The sequence below is a fragment of the Physella acuta genome, unplaced genomic scaffold (genome assembly GCF_028476545.2).
Source record: "Physella acuta isolate Inbredline_101_S28 unplaced genomic scaffold, ASM2847654v3 ptg000442l, whole genome shotgun sequence".
Lineage (NCBI taxonomy): Eukaryota > Metazoa > Mollusca > Gastropoda > Physidae > Physella > Physella acuta.
This window is the reverse complement of record NW_026731961.1, coordinates 598204-619978: the sequence shown is the minus strand read 5'-3', so window position 1 is coordinate 619978 and position 21775 is coordinate 598204. Positions and strand designations below refer to the sequence as shown.

Here is a 21775-nt window from a genome sequence, read left to right as displayed (position 1 = left end):
AATTACTGAAAAGCAGAAAAATAAAACAACTAAATAGCGGCGTATGATACGCCGCGGGTCGGCTCGTATTCAATATTTTACCTCCCTTTAATATTTTGTTTGTTATTACAGTGGAGACTACCAGCTTACAATTTGCTATTTTAAAAAAAAATAAACCTGTAAAAAAAAGTATATTACAAAGTATACCATTTGTCGCTCTCTTCACACAAATAATTATTTATATCAAATTTTGTTTTAATAGATATTATGTGTAATTTATTTATTTTCAAATCGTTTTTAATTTTATCTTAATTTAGTTACCATGATAAAAACTTTAATATTATTTTTTTAATTGGTTATATATATTTCAATAGCATCTTACAGTGGAATATTTTTAAATTAATAGATATAATAAAAAATGTGGATCCCTCAACGGGACAAATTATAATTTTAAAAAAGGAAGCTGTGGGAGGACTGCTATAGATACGGATGTTTAAAAAGGAAGAATGTTTGATCTGTTGTGTCTCATTGTACTCGACATAACATACCAGCTGCTTATAATAATTATAAAATGTATTTCAGTTCTACTTAAAAGCCCAAACCCCATAACCCAAAACGACTATTAAAAAAACTCCATTGAATCACCTTTGAACTACACATTAGCATTTTCAGGTTTAGAAATAAGATTGTAATTAGACGTTTTGTACTAGTTCTTTTTATAAGCAAACCATCTTAAATGAATTTAAGTAGGCTACATGTAATAAAGAAATATTACTAATGTTAATCTGTATCAGTCCTTACAAAACGATGATGAAAACTGTAATACTAAAGCGAACATGGCAAGGCAAACTGGCACTGTACATTACATGTCTGAGGCAAAAAAAATTCAAAAGTGACAATCATTCACTATAACTTTCAAATATATTACAATTAATCAAAAGGATAGGGTTACCTTAATTAACTTATGTTGAATTTTGTAGCAATTACCAATCGCTAAAATTTTTCGAGTGACGCCACAACCGCTAGTCTGGTGCAGAGGCGTTGCACCCTTACCGGCGCCCGGGACAAACTTTTAATTTGCAACCCCCCCCCACCTCAAACGTTCTATTTGCACCCCCCTCCCCGTATCTTTTTTTTTATATTTGTAATGCAAAATTGCTGCTACAATGAGATTTTAATTTGTTTTTTCCAACCCACTTTGGCGCCCCCTAAGGTCGGCGCCCGGGAACATATGCAGACCCCCCCCCCCCCCACTCCTCGCTACGACACTGGTCTGGTGCTGCTAACGAAAATAAACCATTACGTCATAATCCCTTTGTTTATCTACTTCTACAAAAAATATTTTTTTATATTTACTACTCCTCGTGTTACCAGACTGGAAATAAACAATAAGAAAAGTTACCCTTGTACAAGCATGCAGGCTATTCTTAGAAACAAGAGACACCACACAAACAAAGCCTTGTCGAAAAATAGAAAATTATCCAGTTTCTTACAGGCGTCTCTTCGAAAAAAAAAGTCTATCCCCCCCCCCCCCCCCCAACGAAATAAAATGTATATAGAAAATGTATACTTTTATACTTTTATACTTTTAACATCGTCCCGTGACTTCCTGTTGGGTCGCCAGAAACAGTGCTGTGTAAAGGGCATAATATAGCACCGATTCTAGCCGGAAAAAGATATGCATGCGCAATGGCGATGTTTTCGATGGTACTGCGCATGCGTGTGTTTTCAAACAAACCGCAGAACCATAACCCTCTCCCTAACCCTAGCCCTAACCCTAACCCTCGCGCAGCTATTAAGGCCATTGCGCATGCGCAGAACTATTGTGTTTCTTGTCTTCAGCCGAAACAATCTTTTTCCGAGTAGTCACTTCGTATTTAGTAATTGTACACACTCCACCATTCAAATCATGTAATACATCATTTGATATTGAGCCTTATACTGTGTTTTAATAATGTACATTATTTTATGTATGTTCTGTCGTTGATTAACTGGCGATTGAAAAAGAAAAGATAGTTAATGAAAAAACATATAATTATGTGCCGATTTAATAGAACCCAATTTACTACCCATACGATATGATGCATGCAACGCATGCTTTTTTTAAAAATTTAACGCGCTATCTAATAGGTATTGTTAAATTGTACTTTAGCGAAAATATTACTTTAATGAGCAACACCCAAATATCAGATTCGTATTAGAAAAAAAAGGAAATAGCCCCCAGTGAGGATTGAACTCACGACCACTGGTTTACAAGACCAGTGCTCTAGCCACTGAGCTATGGAGGCTTAGTTGTCTGAAATAATAAATTCCGTTTGTACACTAATACCATATACAAATATTGTTCGTTTGATTTTGTTGGAAATGTGCCGAAATAAAATGTAGATTTAAAACCTGAACTTTAATTGAATTCGTTGTTGAATAATTAAGGTAAACTTTAAGGATACTCTTCTATACTGCTTTATTTTGAACTCAGATTTTGTTTTATGTAAATGTTATATGATAAAGTAAAACTAAAACCTTAACACTCCCCACATGCGTGTAGTATGAGCTATGTGTTAAGTACACAGAAACAGCCTATTGTCATCGAGTATCCGCTAATCTCCTTCAAACAATTTTATTATCGTTTTTAAACGTGTAACTAGAATAGAAATATTTTTTTTCAGTACTACTTTGGTTTACTTTTGGATTGCTTTATTTTTTAAAATAGTTTTTTTCATCAAGTTATTTATAGTTATTTAATATCCTTAAAAAATCTGAATATAGTGACGTTTTAATAATTTCGTTTATGATTAGGTTAGTTATTTATATTTAGTGAGTTAAATAACAAATTATTTAAGCAAAAATAAGACTAAATTTTACTAGCAGCCTACAAGTTACAACACAAATGTATTATTTTATTTTTGAATCTGTAACGAACAGCAATTTTACTTTGTTCTTTATTTCATCAACAAGAAAGGCGTAGAGACACAAGGATAAAAGGTTAAAAGTTCATGCACAAAACGCTGTAACAATTGTCAGATAAATGGGAAATAACCAAAGAAAATATTCAGATTTTGTTTAAAATCTGTTTTTTTCCGCAGATTCGATAACAGCGCTACAGTTTTAGAGCTTTAATTGATTTAAACAGTTTGTGTGGTGTACATATATCTAACATAATGTCCATAATTTATTGATTTCGAGCAATTATTGTAAAATGCCAAATTTTACTTAAAATAGAAGATTTGTTTGACTCATTAAAGTCTGTTGTCAAAATTAGTTTCGTGTTCATTACCGCAAAAAAATGTTGTAAAATTCATAAAGAAGAACGACAAGAGCAAATACCGTTTCTAAAAGATAATGTCAGAAAAAATGCTGAAGTCGACATAAATACACAAAATATACAAGTGTACTCTTTATTTTAATATTTTTGATCATGCTTATTAAAACATATATAATGTTTAGTGGTATGTTTTCCACCCCAAACCTAACGATGACTATTATTATATTTAATTTGTCCCTTACGTAAGGGATCCAGATATAGACAAAAAGATAGAGAACCACACATAATTAAACAATTTTTAACACTAGTTAAATAATAATTCTTAAAATAAAGCTAATGTTTATTAATGTTTATTAATTATAAATGAAAATATGATACACGTTGTATTTTATTTTATCTATAACTAGTACACAACCTTTTGTCTACAGAATAATTGAATTCATCATATAAGTAAAACAGTAATAAACATGGTGCATTTTGTTATGAGTTGTTCGATTCGTTTTTGTTTGAGCTATTTTGTTAAGTTATTTCCCTTGTATTTAAAAATTGTGTCCCTTCAGTAAGGGGTACAGAATTAATATTAAATAAGGGATTTTCGTGTAATTATTTTTTAATATAGTAAATATTATTTTGAGTGGAAAACGATATATAAGATAAAGGTTGAAACAATCGATATTACTGCACGAAATAGTGATTTATATAAAATTATGTAAATTAAAATTTTGAAACATAAAAAAATAACATCGTATTATATTACTACTTTCCCAATGAAATGTGTGCTGCGTTCTAATTAGCTTTAAACTTTTTTGAATATATCAATTTTTTTTTTCAAACGATTAATTTACTTTTCCCAAATTTTCTTGCAATTTTTTAATTAAATAAAATTCAAAAATATCTTATTGTCAAATTAAATATAACCAGACATTGTAGCGTTACACGCTTGAAGGATGGGGTGGGTGGATCGCATCAAAGCAAAAAAAAAATATACACACGTAGATTTTAATTGAAGTTCCAAAATGCATTCAACTAAAATTGAAAACTCACGAATTGTTGGGGAGGATGACTTCTAGAAGGATTGAGCTGATATTAGAGTAAACATTGCTAGAACCTTCTGTGTTAATCACTGACTAAAGATTAGCACATCGCTATTATTGACTTTCAACAATTTAAATATTTTAGTTGTGTTCACTGGCCACTTGACATGTCTGACTCGACATGATGGTCCAACCATATTGGGCCACAACAATGGTGGCCAAAGGCAGTATAGATCTCAACCTATGGGCCACGATGATGTGACCTCTGAGAACGGGCTTGTAGCGGGTTGTTGTAGTTTGGGTTGAACTTTACCAGGAGTCTCCTAAATTTATTTCTTTATCAAATCATTTTCCCATTTATAGATTTGATGCAATATTTTACTGTTGGCTTTGTCAACTTCTGGCTCCAATAACATGAGTAAACATAGTATACTTTCAATATGGATTATTCTTTATCACTGTTTGAATACGAAGAGTAAAAATGCATGCAATTTACTAAACATCCGAGGTTTAGTTTTTGTTAACGCCAACCTCATGTCAGTATCATTATTTAATTTATTTCTTTGTTTTGTTTTTAATTGGAGAAGTGTTTAAAATCCACTATCGCAGAAATATGTTAACACAACATTGAACTAAAACTCGAAAGGCAATCAATTTCACCTTTGGGTATGAATCGTGCACACTACAACAACATTGTGTGAGCAGTGTTTCATCTGATGCGGAATCATTACGCAAATTCAAGAATTCATCTTTGTAATTTATCGGGAATGCTGGCAACATCAATGGGAGCAGAGTATGAGCAGAGGCGTAGCGCCCGGGGACAAATTTTCGATTCGGACCCCCCCTCTCAAACTTTCGATTTGCACCCACCTCAACCTTTCAATTTATTTTTCCAACCCATTTTGGCGCCCCTTAACGTCGGCGCCCGGGGACATATGTCTCCCCCCCCCCCCCCCTCGCTACGCTACTGAGTATGGGTATCCTGGGCAGAACAGATTCTTCTTCTTTCAGCTCAGGTAAAATAACGCCGCAGTTCGTTTCAAGAGATTCAAGATGCCCAGAAATCGCTTCTTTCAAATTGTTATTTATCTCACAATCATATCCATCTACCACGCTACAGATTTTCTGAAACACAACAATATTTTTAAGATTTATTTTTTCTTCGCCAGTTTTGCAGCTTTGATAAAAATGCTCCGAAATTATCATAAAAGAGATTATTCGTTTAGGTTCCCAGAAGCTTCAGGTTAGGCTTATGTTGATGTTCAAATATATCTGCTAGGTATGATACTCTCTCCATCTACTCTTTGTTGTTAAAGTATATCAAATGGTGTTGTTTCCTTTGACTTCTAAGAACAATTTGATTTCATTGTTAAATTCAAAAAACACTATTCACAATATTTCGTTAGACAGCCAGCCAACTGTAGTGTAGAAAAGCAGAACCTCGTGATCTTTATTCATGTCTTTGCGCTGTTCTTTAATGGCTCCAGATTTAATATTTACGACTTTTATTAGCAATGGAGTCGGAAGAGTCTTGCTGGCGAGAGAATGCCGGTGGATCATGCAGTGGATTCCCCTTGGTTTGTTTTCTAGAAGCCCAATTTAGACCTAAACATAGATGGCGCACCATCTGTTCAAACACACAGCCGTATTTGTATTTTAATCATCCAGTTAAAAAAAAACGATATCTTCATAAAATACCAACTCTTCTTTGCTATCATCTGAATGAATATATTTCACAAAGACAAGCAACTACGAAAACAAACTCAAATGATGTTTTAGTTTTGAAGGTTTCATAGACTCATGACTGAGAACAAATGTGGGCCATACGTGCTTTGACCACAGGTGCTTTGAACATATGGGGTTTGACTATAGGGGCTTTGTCCAGAGCGGGGCTTTGTCCAAAGCGGGGCTTTGACCACAGATGGGCTTTGACCATAGGGGGTTTGACCACAGCGGGGCTTTGACCACAGCGGAGCTTTGACCACAGCGGAGCTTTGACCACAGAGGGGGCGGATGGGGGGGGGGGGGGGGGGGGTAACCATAATATATAGATTTTAAAATAAAAATTATTGATTGGTATTTGATTTAAATTTATGATATAATTAATATGATTTTATGCATGTTTCCTGAGAGTCCATTAATAGAAATAATTAAGTACTAAAAAAAGTCCTCAACGATATTTTAGTTTTGCAATCTTGTCCGTATGTCTGTGTCTGTATGTGTGTATGTGTGTATGTGTGTGTGTAAACATGATAACTTGAGTACCGTTACAGCTAGGTTGATGAAATTTCATGTATAAGTATTATATCGAAATCGTAGATCCGTATAAACTTTTGAGGGATTTCCGATTTTCAAAAGCCTATAACTTGAGTACTATTTCAGATAGATAAATGAAATTTTACATGTAAGTAAAATATCTTATTCTCTGCCTTCTGTTAAATGTTGAGTAATTTCTGTTGACCGGAAGTAGTAATTTTTGCTATTTCCGATTTCTCAAAAAACAAATGTAAATTTATAAAGGACTAATAAAATTCCGCACTATTATCCACATTTTATTTGCCGTTCACTTGGTGTGCAATTCTTTTTTCTACGAGATTCTATTCTATTTTAAAACGTTTAAGTATTTAAAATGGATTAAAAATCATGTCTATATCCTGAGTTGCCATCCCCTGTTGTTTCATATAAGAATATTCGAGAAAGTTTAGGGGAGATCACTCCCGGTTTATTTTATTTGTTGAAGCGTAAAAAAACAATAATAAAAGTATCTACATGGGTGAATATTTAAAGCAATTGATACAATAAATATCTGATTAGATGGAGTTACCTAATACAATGTAAATTTGATAATGCATTTGGAGATGAATTGTTTACATCAGTAAAGGGAAAGAAACAAAACTTTCTTGACTTTCGTGGTATATCCACATTTGTTTCCCTTTGACCACAAGACTGAAGAAGTCAATTTGAGGATGAAAGAAAAGTTTGTTAGTTTAAATCACAAGGGGTTGTGTGAGGAAACCAAAGTGGCCTTCTTTAAAGGAAGTCGATCCAATATACGGATATGCTCAGTTTACATGTTAAAGTGTTCTTGAGTGTTTATTTATTTTAACACCCGTTAGTCCCAGGTTATATATTGTTTGATAGCTATAATTTTACTCTATGAATTTTGTAAATTATAAGATCCGTAACAGCAAATATTCATTATAATTAAAATAAAAATAGTTTTAAACGTAACCGAGAGATGCGTAATTGTAGCTGAGAGTTTAGGTCGATCGACTAAGGTAGTTGAATAGAGTTTTTGAGTAATCGTGTGATAAGTAATCGTGTTTTGTGAATATTGAGATGTCAAGTAGATAATTGAGTACAGATTCTCAAGATTATTGTTTGCAGTTCGGACAAAGGAAGGAAGGGTACATATAGGTAACATAGTTTGGTCAATAGGGCAGTAGACTCTAGGACATGTTACCTCACATAAGTTGATCTTTAAACTCGCAGCTTACTTACTAAGCGCTTAAGCATTCAGTCTAAACAACCTTTGTTCAGTTGAGATCGAGTATATTTAAGACAATGCTTTATTTGTTTACACTTTGTTCATCTGTTTACACTTTGTTCATCTTTTGGAATTTTTTTTCTAAAGACAGCGGCTAATACAAGTTGGTTTGGCCTGGAGAAAAAGTGTTACTTCCCCTATGTAAATATGAATAGAAGTTTGAAAGGGGGACAATCCATGGCGTATGTTTACCACAAAAAATAAATATTTAATTAATAAACAAAACTCAAAATAAATATCATTTTTTACTTACTTCTATAAAAATTAGACTTTTTTTTCATTTTTGCTTATCTATTTAACATATTGCATGAGTTTAGTAAATAATGATAACACAAAATAATACTATAAACACTAAAAATATTATAAAAAGTATTATATATAAAAATATTCCTCTAAATTAAACTGCGGTATTTGGTACACCTAAGGACAATTTCTGGCACGCTTATAAGAGGGTAAAAACAAAATATTATAAATGTCTAATCATTGACGAGTGTCGGACTGCTCTTATTTATTGCAACCATCCTCTACATCCAGATACCCCAGGGGTCGGCATCTTGCGGTTCCTTTGATGTCAAGATGCGGCTCTTTAGCTCCATGCACAAATATTAATAATTGTTATATTTTATTTTCAAAACTCATAAACATATTGTTCTGCAACATTCGGTAATGAATTATATAATAAAAAACATAAACAATAAACACTCGCTATTCTATAAGAATATTTAGGTACTATTTTCAATGTACTTCCAATTAAATTGTTCACCACGAATTGAAACGTTTAACGTCATGGTGGATATCACAAACAAAAACTAAATGAGCTAAATGTAAAACTGCAAGGAAAAACTGCATTTTTTAGCTCATCAAGCTGTATCAGGAGTTCTTCCTTCTTTTTGCCAAGGAGTTCCTTAACCTTGACTAAGCTTTGCTTGAGAAGTGGATGTTTCGAAAAAAAATCATTTTTTTTAATTTTTGTTTAAGATACGAAGAGCGGTAAATTACTTGATTTCGAAAAATATGAAAAAAAAATATATCTAGAAACCAATGCAACTATTAGCATGAATTGCTTCAGCATTACAACAAATAAAACGAAGGATGGATTCACTGAGAGATTTGAGCAATTCAAAACAAATGCAAGTACTCTGACGTTCATAGTAGACTCTCTCCACACAAAAACAAATGATACTGACTTTGAACTTTTTGGAATTGATGCTGGTTTGTTTCAAATGCAATTGCTGGATTTGAAAACGACTCATTTGTGGAGCGGAAAATTCACAGAACTCAAGAACAAGTAAAAATAGTTCGAGGTTCAGTAAAACATGCACGTTACGTTGCACAACTAGACAGCTCTAAAAGAAATGCCGCGAGTTGAGTCACTCATACGTGACGCATGGAATAGTTTTGCAGGATGGTACAGTAACGTGGGGAAGTTGACATCTGGAGTGCTGACGATCTTTAGGTCAACATATTCGTGCAAGCAAGAGTTCTCTTACATGAATATAATAAAAAGTTAAGTAAGAAGCTAACTAACAAATACAAATCTAGAGACGTGCTTGAAACTTAAAACAAGAAGTTATGAACCGGATTTAAACGAACTTTCAAACGGCATACAAGGCCAATGCTTCCACTGATGTAACTAATTTAAATATCCAATGAGTATAGTTTTATTATATGATTACTAATTTTACTATTCTATTAGAGCTAGCTAAAAAACTATAATATGTTTTGTGCGAAACATGTGTATTTTTTAAAAAAATACGAATAAATATTATTTTATATTTAAAGCTATTTAAATCTATAAACAACGTATCCTAAATATTGGAAAAAAAATGTTAGTGGCTCTTTAAAAACTGGTAAATTTTGTCTCAAAAGGTTGCCGAACTCTGAGCTACCCTAACGACTAATACGGTGGCTGGGCATAGTGCTGACAAAACTATCACTTTGTATGCCAACTACATTGAAACAGAAGAGATGCATGAAAGAAACTCAGCAGGCAGAGACTTATTTAAGATTAGAGAAATTAATTAGGTAGTAATGTTAGTGTCTTTATTATCAAGTATCGATGACGTTATTAGTATTGTGTGTACTTTTCCGGCCTTAGAATATTTCCTTTATGTTCCTTTCACGTCACATTTTGTTTTCCGTTTGACGCTGAAAGTTTTTAAATGTGCTCGTGTTTCTGTATATTATTCCTGAATAACAGATAGACAGAGTGCCAGTAAGACAGAGAGACATAACGGTGAAACTGAAGCTATTATTGTAGAATAAAACGAATTGCTTGTTACTGGTGTGTTGCAAACAGATGACTTGCCATTGCCCAATGTTGTACTTCTTAATCTATACAGATGACTTGCCTATTGTCTAATGCTGTACTACTTAATCTATATAGATAACTTGCCTATTGCCTAATGTTGTACTACTAATCTATACAGGTGGCTTACCTCTTGCCTAATGTTGTACTACCTAAAATATACAGATGGGTTGCCTATTGCCTAATGTTGTACTACCTAATCTATACAGATGACTTGATTATTGCCTAATGTTGTACTACCTAATCCATACAGATGGCTTGTCTATTGCCTAATGTTGTACTAACTTATCTATACAGATTACTTGCCTATTGCCTAAGGTTGTACCTAATCTATACAGATGACTTGATTATTGCCTAATGTTGTACTACCTAATCTATACAGATGAATTGTCTATTGCCTAATGTTGTACTAACTTTTCTATACAGATAGCTTGCCTATTGCCTAATGGTGTACTACCTAATCTATTAGGATGACTATGTTTTAAACGTGGAACCATTTGATTACGTTACCTGCCCGTACATAATAAAATTAAAAAAACCAGGTAATTTATTAGGTTTATTACCAGTTTAATATAAAGATTGTTAGTGGTTTTAACGACGCCATTGCTGTCCACTAATTGTTACACATTCTTCATCCTTGCTCACATCTTGTTCAGTGGTTCTAACTACGTTTTCATCTAGACCAGCAGTAGCATGTACCGTTTTAACGGAATAAATGCGCTCTATAAAACCCTCAACAAGAGGGGAAACAATCCAACCTATGTACCATCATACAACTTTCTAACGCTAACACAGTGGACACAGACGATACTTGAACAAAAACATATTAGTGGAAATAATATTTTCTGTAGGCCAACCAGAACAAGCCTTCACCGTTTTTTAAGGTTAACAAATGGGTCAACTGGACATAAGATTGTTGGTCTGTCGTCCACACTAAAATACATTAACTATAGTTTAATTTCCCTTTTTCAAGGGAGCCAGAAATAGTATATAAATACGATAACAGAAGCTGAACGTTGAGTGAAGTGCACATATTATTATTATTTTTAAAAAAAATGATCTAGTGTTTGTAATTTATAATGTAACAATAAGTTATATTACATATGTAAAAAGTTAAGAAAGTAATTAAAGTTTCGTTTAAACTGTAAAAGATGTAATGATTTTCTACACTAGTTGTAAATGTTTATTGACTGTTATATTAATTAGGTATGCATATATTTCTTACAAGCCATTGCTAAAAGTTGTCTCCCTTGTTAGTTTTTTAAAATTAAAATATTTAACATAGGGGAAGTAATGCATTTTGTCCAAGCCAAGTTAACTTGTGCTTGCCGCTGCTTTTTTTTTAAAAAAAGGGGAAAAAAAAGAAAGATAAACATTTTCTAAATAGATTAAACATTGTCTTAAATATTTATTATTTCAACAGAGCAAATGATGTTTAGACAGAACGCTTAGACGCTTTGTAAGTAAACAATCAGTTTTTCAAACCGATGGCAGCTAGGTGGACGAAATATTTGTGTGTAAGTATTAGCTCATATTCATGTTTCTATCAAGTTTTGGGGGATTTTCGGTAACTGGAAGTGGTGTAAGTTACCGGTTAAACGTCCACTGATGTCATGTGATGGGGTCCACCTTGTGAGGCTAAAGATCTGTACTGTATCGTAATACAAAAACTCTAGACGATAGTCATAATATCTATAGAGTCGATGGGCCCGTTGTTTAAACCACTGTACATACGTCTGGCCTTTCGCTCAATAAGTTTTAAAAAACGGTAAACAATAACGGCCTCGTTTTAAACAGCTGCATTCATTGGATATTTATAAAATATCACAATTTTGATGTACTTACAGGTAAAAAGACGTGCGGTTATCTAAAGTGTATGGTATCTTTTAAACAGCTTAAGGGTCAATATTTCAGTAAAGAAGGTTTCAGTACTGTCGTGAAAGGGTATGGCTGAAGGGACAGAATGAGTTCAAGTCCGTGTTCTTTGAATTGATCCCTAGTCAACCGCCCTTCACTATGTAGTTTATCATATTGCAGGTTAACATGTGCATTCTGCCGTGTCTTCGCGTGGTACTCGAGTACTTAGTTGATTTAAATATATTCCAGGTATAGAAGTAGCATAAGAACATCCCGCGATTAGAATACAGTATTATTTAATACGGTGTAGATACATATTTTATCTACCGTCGATGCCGGCTTCTATGAGTGAGAAAAACTAAGACAATTATAATTTCTTTATCAAGTTATACATTGTAACAATTATAAGATCGTTATAAACTGTCACAATTATAGCGTCGTTGTAAACGGACAAAATTATAGCGTCGTTATAAACTGTTAAATTATAACATCCTCATAAACTTCCGTTTATGTGTTTTAAAACGAAAACAGACAAATAATGTTAGGTTTGGGAGTGTGGGTGTACTGCCTGCTTAAGGCTATGGAGACGTAATTGGTTTTATGTTCAGTTAGTCGAAATTTATTCGACTTCAAATATATCGTCCCCCTTTTTTTAACTATACGAGTCTTAGTGTACCCCACTGACAATGGTGTGTGTAGGATTTTTTAAAATAAGAGTTAACCGGGTATCTCTAAATATTCTGTGGTCGAGAAACACATAAACTCTACTTTATCTTCACGATGTAAATTCTTGTCTAAAAGGAGAACGTAATTACGAGAATGTTCTTTTTACTTTATATTATTGGTGGTGACCTAAGAGTAGTGGATTGCCTCTTCTGGTATTAAAATATATATATATATATATATATATATATATATATATATATATATATATATATATATATATATATATATATATATATATATATATATATATATATATATATATATATATATACATTCTTACATAGCAGAGGAAATTACTTATTTAAAACTGCTATTTAAACTTCTGAAAAATAATGTATTTGTAGATAAACGATATGTTAGTTTTATTCAAAAATAAAAATAAATTTGTTTTTAAAATTTAATAAGGAGAATGACTATATATATTTTTTAAATGTATAGAAATAATTTAAAACATGGTTTTATACTGAATATAGACACATGAGTTTTATTATTTTTTTTATAAATTGTTTTATTATAGAGTCTGTTACATCTATGACATATCTGAAAAAGTTAAAACATGTAATCTAGGCTCCCATTTTAATAATGGGACAACTAGTCCAATAAATTGTAGACTCAGGAAGACACGGCTATGTACGGTAGATCTGTGACGAAGTTTAATACTACGGAGATGGAATGTTCCATGTTATTCAAGATTTTGACTTTAAGTTCTAACTTAAATAAATTCTTGTTGAATATGATTAGAAAACTGTCTATGTTACATGAACTTTCCGCTAAAAAATGATAATAGAATAGAACTAGTGTATCTACATTGTATATATTAGATTATTTAAACGAAGCTGTGACCATTACTTGTGTACAGCGTTTCTCATTAAATTATCCAGGGATACCCAGACTTTTATTATTTTGTGAACGTATGCAACATTTTTTACCCTTTTTTATAGACAAGGAAAATATATATATATTTTTTAATTTTACAGGTAGTTTCTATAAGAACATTAATGTTTGTTTTTTATTTCCTACATCCTGTTTACATGATTAAATAATTCACATAATATTTTACGTTGAATGTTTTTCCTATGTTCGGTCTCATACAATCAGTCGTGTTTGTAACACGTAGTTTTATTGTTATAGTTTAGTTATTCTGATTTGCTTCATTAACCCCCCATCCCACCCCACCCCCCTTTCCACATAATAACCACTAATAACATCGAGCAGAAAACAGTGGCTACTATAGCGAACTAAACTCTACTAACCTGGTATTAGGAAGTTACTAGACTGAGACCACGTGACCACACCCCAATAATATACCCGTACAATAAACAAGAACAAACAGGAGAGGTCAACGTGACAACAAACATCACATAACACGAGGCTTGAACATGAACAATACAGACATGTACCATATAACACGAGGGTTGAACATGAACAATACAGACAGGTAACATATAACACGAGGGTTGAACATGAACAATACAGACAGGTAACATATAGCATAAGGGTTGAACATGAACAATACAGACAGGTAACATATAACACGAGGGTTGAACATGAACAATACAGACAGGTAACATATAACACGAGGGTTGAACATGAACAATACAGACAGGTAACATATAGCATAAGGGTTGAACATGAACAATACAGACAGGTAACATATAACACGAGGGTTGAACATGAAAAATACATACAGGTAACACATAGCACGAGGGTTGAACATGAACAATACAGACAGGTAACACATAACACAAGGGTTGAACATGAACAATACGGACAGGTAACATCGTATAATGAACATTTATCCATCCATACTATTCACTACAAGCATACATTGATCCCCAAACTCAAGAAAATCTAATCACTCCAGATTATCCTACAATACTCTATATAAATTATGACCTGACTGCTAGCATAAATATTGGAGTGCAGTGATTAGTTCATATTTAACGTTATTAATTTCAAATCGAAAACAAAATTTATTTACCTAATCCTTATGAAATACCAAAATATTGGAATATAATGTGAATGGCTGTCTAAAACGTGTGAAACATTATAAATTGTAACTTTTGGCTCTTCGTATCAAGAGTAACCGACTGCTGGGCTAAGATGAGTGCAGATTTGTCCCTTTTGCGAGGGATCCAGAAATAATAAAAATGTATGACATTTAACTGTATCGGTAAAGAAGATTTTAACACTACTTAAATAAAGATTCTTAAATTAAAGCTAATGTATCTCTATTCTAAGTGAAAATATAGTACAAGTTGTATTTTTTTTTCTTAAACTAATACAAATTGATTGCATACTGTACGATTTGCATACATTTTATAAGTAAAACAATAAGTAGAGATGATGTATTTTGTTATGGGTTGTTGGATTCGTATTTAATTGAGCTATTTTGTTAAGTTATTTCCCTTGCAATGTAAAATTGTGTCCCTTCTGTAAAAAAATATAGATTTAATAAAGGGATTTTCCTATAATAATGCATCGTTTTTTCTTACTTAAAGAGCATTTAACTTTTAAAAAAATGAGTAAATGGTTATTCTGAGTGAAAACGATATATAAGATAAAGGTTAAAAAACTTGATATTACTGTAGGAAATTGTGATTTATATAAAAAATGTTTTATTGTTTTATTTGGAAAGATTACTGAATTAATTCGCGTGAGTTTTATAAAATTGTGTATACAAAAGAAGTAAAACATTATGTTAGTCAGAAAACACACTAGATATAATACTCTTTGTTGGGCAACAGTATTACATTTTTTTTAAAAGTCATTTCGCTAGTTTTTACAGCACATATCGTACTTGAAAACAGGTCGTTTATTATCGAAGTTATTCTCCTGCGAAAACACGACAGTAGCATATTGTCGTTTAGGGAAAGGTTTAAGTGTACACCAGGGGTCGGCAACCCTTTGAGACGGAAGAGCCAAAATATGCAATTTACAAAATCTACCAGTTTGTTGAAGTCACTAAATTTTTTTTTCAATATGTAGGATTAGGTATTCATATATATATATATATATATATATATATATATATATATATAATATCTTTAAATATGAAATAATATTTATTAATATTAAAAAAATACACATCTATAACACAAAAGTTAATATAGTATTTTAGCTTGCTCTGCTAGAATAAAAAAATTAGTAATAAAAAAAATATTAGTTAGATCAATTGAGGCATTGGCCTTGCATGCCGTTTGAAAGTTTGTTTAAGTATTAAGCACGCCTCTAGACTTTTATTTGTTAGTTGGCTTCTTACTTAAACAACCTTAGTTTTATTTTTATACATTAAAATCAATAACAACAGAAAGCAACATTATTTACTCTCAAGTGCAATATTACTCCGAAATCAGACACGCTGACTTTATTGAAGTTTCAATTTATAAATAATTTTTACTCATGTTATTAGAGCCAGAAGATGACAAAGCCAACAGTAAAATGTTGCATTAAATCTATAAATGGGACAACGATTTGATAAAGAAATACATTTAGAAGCCACCTGGTAAAGTTCAACCCAAACTACAACATCACGCTACCAACCCCTTGTCGGGTGTCACATCATTGTGGCGCATAGGTTGAGATATATACTGCTTTGGCCACCCATATTGTGGCCCAATGTGTTTGGGCCATCATGTCGAGTCAGACATGTCAAGTGGCGAGTGAACAAAACAAATATCTTTAAAATGTTAAAAGTCAATAATAGCGATGTGCTAATCTGTAGTCAGTGATTAACACAGCAGGTTCTAGCAATGCTTTCTCTAATATCAGCTCAATCCTTCTAGAAGTCATCATCCCCAACAATTTCTGAGTTTTCAATTTTAGTTGAATGCATTTAGGAACTTCAATTAAAATAAACGTGTGTATATGTTGTTGTTTTTTTTTGCTTTGATGCGATCCACCCACTCCCTCCTCCAAGCGTGTAACGCTACAATGTCTGGCTATATTTAATTTGACAATAAGATATTTCTTTGTCAACTTTATTTAATTAAAAAAATTGGAAGAAAATTTGGAAAAAGTAAATTAATCGTTTAAAAAAAATTGATACATTCAAAAATTGTCATAGCTAATTAAAATGCAGTACGGATTACATTGGAAATGCAGTAATATAATGCAATTTGATATTTTTATGTTTCAAAATTTTAATTTACATATTTTTATATAAATCACAATATCGTGCAGTAATATCGATTGTTTCAACCTGTATCTTATATATCGTTTTCACTCAAAATAAACATTTACTTTATTAAAAAAATAACTACACGAACATCCCATATTTAATATTAATTATGTACCCCTTACTGAAGGGACACAATTTTTAAATACAAGGGGAATAACTTAACAAAATAGCTCAAAAAAATACGAATCGAATAACTCATAATAAAAAAAAATGCACCATGTTTATTACTTTTTTACTTATAAAATGTATGCAATCTTACTGTAAGGCCTACGCAAAAAAATGTGTACTAGTTATGGATAAAATAAAATACAACGTGTAATTATTATAATTAATAAACATTATCTTTATCTTGAGAATAATTATTTAAGTAGTGTTAAAATTTGTTTATTCACCGGCTATTTATCATTATTTCGTTTATTTCTGGATCCCTAACGTAAGAGACTAAAAAAAAAAATGAATTATGAGTTTATTGTTGAGACTAACCAAAAAAAAAAAACCTAACGTAAGAGACAAATTAAAATAAAACAAACGGCGTCGTTATGTTCGGTGTGGAAAACATGCCATTTAACCCATATTCTGCTAGCGTCCCACTTATGGGACGCTTGTAAAAAAAAAATTGCTAAAATGTATTAAGAACTAGTTAAAACACAAATTATGTTTCATTGTATTTGAAAATGGCTAGATTATTGAATTTGTGTGTGTTTTGTGAAAAAAATTAATTTAGAAAAATGTTATAGTGCCGGATTTGCAGGACTTGTCAAAATGGCGGAAAAAAAGAAAACATGCGCACAGGAAAATGCATATCTTCTAAAATATTAACATTTTAAGTGCAAAATACATTTGAAACTTATAGCAGTACCATATTTCTATCTGATAAAAATTTAAGAATAACAATTTTTTTTACTACTTCGTTATATCAAGTGTACAACAAGCGTCCCATAAGTGGGACGCTAGCAACGAATGGCCCCATGTAGATTGTTACACAAACGTCACACTTATTGGACACTAGCGAGAAACACAGATGCAAATGTTTATGTTAAATGGTTATTTATGGTGAAACAATTGTTGACTTTGTTAACTGTTGACCTTGGGGTGTTAAGTAGTATTTATAGATATTTAATTATGACATTGACCTATATTTATGCAGATTGTTACACAAACGTCACATTTATTGGACACTAGCGAGAAACACAGATGCAAATATTTATGTTAAATGGTTATTTATGGTGAAACAATTGTTGACTTTGTTAACTGTTGACCTTGGGGTGTTAAGTAGTATTTATAGATATTTAATTATGACCTTGAGCTATATTTTCTTATATATTATTGTATTAGAAAATTGCAAATATTGAAAAACTTACATTTTATTTTTAAGTTTTCAGAATTACACTTACTGAAGTATTTAATACTATTGAATACAAACTAATTTAGTATTGCTGTAAATTTACTAGCGCGTGATATTAAAATAATAACAAACCAGAATAATAACAATGGCCACGATTTAGGTGAAATGATTCAGTCATGGGGGTTGATTAACTCTCTTCATATAAGAGAGCTTAAGCTACATATAGCAGAAATGTGAATTAGCTGTGTACAGTTGTCATGCCCCAATAATATCCCCCTCCAAAGGTTACCGATACCAGCTTTACTTTGTTAACTTTTTAAGGAGATTCCTGCTGTTAGATTGGGAGCTGTTCGCATAGTGAGGTGCATACATGGATGAGAGCCATGAACACTCAATACAAGCCCCCAGAGACGGATCCGTACCCTAGAAATAAGATGTCTGATGTCCTAATGTACGCCTGTGGGGGGGGGGGGGGAATAGCGAGGGTAACAAAAGAGAAGATGGCTGGATGACATCTGGGACTGGACCGGATCATCTTTTGCAAATACCCAAAGGGCAGAGTTTCTTTCAGGCATCATTTCGAAGGAGGGGGGAAGGCTGCCCCTGAGAAGAAAATGGAATGTATATACAAAACATACTTTTACCAATGTCCACCCTTCCCCTGAAATTTAAGTCCCCACCCGTGAAAATTTCAAGTACGCCCCCCCCCCCCCCCCAAAAAAAAAAAATTATTTATATTTAATTATATTACAGTTTCGATGAATAATAACAATATTTGTGATCATGTGTGTATAATTAGATGTACTAGTCACAGCTTTACTTATTTCCAAGTGTTGTTCACTTTGATGGATGCTAGATTGAAAGAAAACTAGACTTTTGAACATAATTTCTGCATTTTAGACCATGGTATGGCTAACCCAATTGATCACTATCAATATTTTTAGCTGTCCTAAACAATGAAATCATTGGTCTAACAATACAAAATCAGTATACAGCTTAATTTTCGCGTGATTAGCCATATTTCGTGAAAAATGATTTTATTTTTCAATAAATGTACATGGGGCCGTTCGTTGCTAGCGTCCCATTTATGGGACGTTTTTTAAAAAAAATCGATATTCAAAAAAGTATTGATTTTAAAAAAAAATCCATAGTCATTCCTTCATTCAGTGCCCAAAAGCTAAACCATATCAAAAAATTATAAAAAATTGAGATCTTGGGATAATATGGGTTAACATTATATTTGTTTTATTACGCATGAATAAAAAATATTAAAACAAAGAGTACACTTGTGTATTTTGGGTATTGATGTCGACTTCAGCATTTTTCTGACATAATCCTATAGAAACGCTATTTGCTCTTGTCTTTCTTGTCTTTATGAATTTTACAACAACCTATTTTCGATAATGAACAAGAAACTAAGTTTGCAGATAGACTTAAATGAGTCAAAAGAGCCCTGTTTTGCATTCTTGCCCAATGTGTGTGTGTGTGTGTGTCTGTTTGTGCGTGCGTGCTTGTGCGTGCGCGTGGTTGTGCGTGTGCGTGTGTGTCACGATAACTTGAGTACCGTTACAGCTAGGTTGATGAAATTGTACATATAGGTATTATATGAAGTGTGTAGATCCGCACTTTTTTTTTCGTACACTTGGTGTGCTATTCTTTTTTTACGAGATTTTATTTTATTTCAAAAGTTTAAGTAATTAAAATGGATAAAAATCATGTCTATACCGTAGTGTTTTATACGAATATGCGAGAAAGTTTAGGGGAGATCACTCCCTTTTTTTACTACATTAGAGTGATAATAAATTCGGCCTTAGAAAGCGCTTTTGAAAAATATATTCATTATTCATGTTATGTCTTATTTTCTACCTGAGTAGATCCTTTGACAATACAACGACTATGAGGATAGCGGTGATGTGTTAGTTATGTTTAGAGTATGACACTAGTAGTTATAGCAATTTAAAAAATAATAAATAGTATTGTGTTAGTCACACCTAAAAACAATTAGGCGACTAATTAAGTCAAATTGAATGTCGCGATGCATTGTCTTCATGTCTGAAGTATGGAATGTGTGTAAAAAATGTATGAAAGAAAACAATATTGTTAGTAATGTATTATTAGTGTCAGTAGCGTTTTTCTGAGTTAAATTCAAAGGCAGAAGAACTGGGACTGTTTAAAAACCCATTTGAATAACTACACGAAAATCCCTTATTTAATATTAATTCAGTACCCCTTACAGAAGGGACACAATTTTTAAATACAAGGGAAATAACTTAACAGAATAGCACAAACAAATACGAATCGAACAACTCATAACAAAATGCAGCATATTTATTTTGTTTTACTTATAAAATGTATGCAATTATTATGTAGGCAAAAAATTGTGTACTAGCTATGGATAAAATAAAATACAACCTTTACCATATTTCAGTTATAATTAATAAACATTAGCTTTATTTTCAGAATAATTATTTAAGTAGTGTTAAAATGTGTTAATCATTCGCTCCTTTGTTTTTGTTATGTTTATTTCTGGCTCCTTTACGTAAGCAAAAAATAAAAACAACATGGCAAGCATGAATAGCGAGACAGATGATGATGATTATGATTATAGTTCAGAAAACTCAGCAGGAGATAGACTTTCATACTTAGAAGATGTCAGACATTCTGACATAGGTACAGAAGGAAATCCACAAGAAAATGTTGAAGAAAAATCTGGAATGGCCAATGTTGTGGCTAGAATCTTATCTAAAGACATTTCAAAAAGCAATAGAGTGTTGCTTGCAAAGGGAAAGACAAATAAAGAAATATTGAAAGATATATCAGACAGAAAAAGACTAAGGGAAGAAACTAAGGATAGAGATGGCCTTACAAAACCAAAGAAATCAAAAAAGATAGAAAAAAGAAGTGAATTTTTTAAAGAAGAGAAGAGGAAAATATGGGAATCAATGGGAAGAAAAAAAGCCATCAGTACTTGATAACCCAAGAGAGGTTAGGTTGAGAAAAATTGCCACACAAGGTATGGTTCAGTTATTCAGATCTGTAAATGAACACCAGAAGTTGATGAAAGAAAAGTTATCTTCAGTGGGGCCTTCAGAACGAAAAAAGGACATGGTCATGTCAGAGTTTACAAAAGGAAAATTTCTTGATCGTTTGAAGGGGAAAAGCCCCCAGATTATGGATAATGATGATGAAAAGAAAGGCAAATGGAAAATTGTACAAGATGATTTTATGCTAGGTGCAAAGATGAAAGATTGGGACAAAGACGATAATAGTGATGGAGATGCCAATGAAAAGTCCATGGAAGACGATGATTTATCAGATGATAATTAAGTTTTTTATTAAAACAAAGTAAAAAAAAATTTAAAAAAAAAAAAAAAAAAAAAAAAAAATTACGAAAGGGACAAATTCAAATAAAATAAACAGCATCGTTAGGTTTGGTGTGAAAACATACCAACAAACATATTATTTGTTTTATTAAGCTTGATCAAAAATATTTAAATAATAGAGTACAGTTGTGTATAACGGGTATTATATCAACTT

The 21775-nt window shown here is 32.1% G+C and overlaps 1 non-coding gene and 1 pseudogene across 1 annotated transcript; one reads left to right on the top strand and one right to left on the bottom strand.

Moving 5' to 3' along the window:
- Positions 1-2194: 2194 nt before the first annotated feature.
- Positions 2195-2267, bottom strand: Trnat-ugu (transfer RNA threonine (anticodon UGU)). Its single transcript has one exon. It is a non-coding gene; the product is annotated as a tRNA-Thr (tRNA).
- An 18532-nt stretch (positions 2268-20799) lies between these two features.
- Positions 20800-21565, top strand: LOC131943115 (RRP15-like protein; annotated as a pseudogene).
- Positions 21566-21775: the final 210 nt, after the last annotated feature.